This window comes from Oryzias melastigma, linkage group LG11 (assembly GCF_002922805.2).
Source record: "Oryzias melastigma strain HK-1 linkage group LG11, ASM292280v2, whole genome shotgun sequence".
Classification (NCBI taxonomy): domain Eukaryota; kingdom Metazoa; phylum Chordata; class Actinopteri; order Beloniformes; family Adrianichthyidae; genus Oryzias; species Oryzias melastigma.
In genome coordinates this window covers 17630706-17632669 of record NC_050522.1, presented here as the reverse complement: position 1 = coordinate 17632669, position 1964 = coordinate 17630706, and positions in this window count along the sequence as shown.

The window sequence follows — 1964 nt, the reverse complement described above, 5'->3', positions numbered from 1 at the left end:
AGTGATGTTCAAAGAGGAGACACGTGATCTGATCTTTGTGTTTTTAGGGAGCAGCGGTAAATGCTGTGGAATTAGACAATAAAAATAAAAATATTTACGCGCTTTTACAACATGTCTTTGCGTAAAAACGCAATTGTGTGTGATGTTAATGCTCGTTACTATAGCAATAAAAGTGCACGTGACGCATTTTACGTGAAAGCATTGTGGTGGATTAAATAATTTCAATTTAATTACAAAAATAATAATTTTTGAACCGTGAAAGTCTAAATATTGGAGAAAAAGTTTGATTAAAAAAAATGAATGAAGTTCTATTATGAGGTTTTCATTTAAAAAAGAACATGTTTTTGCCCTAGCTGGAGTTAAATATGAATATAAGGGTGAAAGTCCAATTTTCCGAGCAGTCTAACAGCATGTTCATGGTCCCTGATGTCTGCTGAACCACTTCCGGTCAGGGACGCTCTCCTCTGTCAAAGTCTCTGCTGTGGAGGAGCTGCTGAGGAAAGAAAAGAGGAAAACAAGCCTTTCTGTTACAGTTAAACCGTACCGATAAATATGCTTTAATGTTGTCCATAAATAAGATGGAGATCTGCAAAATGGTTTTATGATGGACCACCAAACACTTCTGATATCATGAGGTTTCTTCTTCTTCTTCTGCACAAAGATTTTCCTATGAACTTAGAAGCTCTTCTGAGATGTTCTGCTGCAAATCAAGAATCATCTGCTTTTCTGATTTTACATTTGTGTTTTTTACATTCAGACGTTTAGCGCACCAACTCTCACAAAAATGTTATTTTTCATGCAGATGTTCTCCTGAACTCGGATTTTCTTCTGCACAGAAAGACTCTTCAGAGTAAACTTGTGCAAGAAAATATCAATTAGTGAAATATTATTACATTTTAAATGAAAATTTGGGACTTTTGAACAAAAAAGGACCAGGGAGAAAAATTTCCTTCATTTTTATTGTCTAAAATGTTTTAATTTATAAAGCATTAACTGAAATATCCCAGAAGTACACTTTGTGTGCACACAAACACATCAACAGGAAGATGATTAGAACTCTGAAGACTTTAGTGTCTGCAGAATTATTCCAAGAAAACAAAGATGCTGAGTAAATATATCTGTTGTGTTCGGATGTAGCCACTAGGGGGCGATGTAACTAAGATACGGCAGGAAGAGAAGAAGAGATGGGAAGATAAATGAATTTCCTGGCTGCCAACATGTTCTGTGAAAGACTTAAAGACCATGACAAATAAATCAAAATGTTTAAAAAAGTGATCTGAACTGACGAAAATAACGAGTAAAGTGATAAAAATTGGTTGAATATTAATTTATTTTGTGGTGTAAGTGGGAAAACGTCGGTCAAAATTTGCTTTGTTAGTAATTTTGTTAGTAAATATTTACTAACTGGCTCAAATGTGATCCTCACATTTCTTGCATTATTAAGATTAATTCTCCCCTATTTTTTTTTTTAAATCTTTCAATAGAAAGCTGTCATTTAAAGAAATGAATAACAATAAATGAGTTATTCTCACTGTTAAATTGGGAAAATAACTTTTCCTGCCAAGAGTGTTTCTGAGATTTCATGGAGGCAGCCATTTTAAAAAGCCCTTCTACTGCCTCTTGTGGCCTGATGATGAACTACATGGTAGAAAACCTGGACCAAATTCTACCTAATGGGTTTTTAGGGAACGTTTGGGTCACTCTAATGAGATTGGGGTCTTAGAAATATGTGTCAAATTGTTCTATAAGGTTAAAGATCATCTGGTCATCTATTGATATATTTTAAAGTCTTCCAAGAATTATGACGTTTTTAGGGAAAAAAATCAAAACATCTTTGGCATGTTCCAGGACATAGTTTCTGTAGAGCGGTAGTAGCTCTTTAGAAATGCGACTAATTCATCCCAAAAGAAGAAATGTGACGGATTGTTGGCCCAGTAAGCCTGTCTGAGAAAAATGCCAAAAGA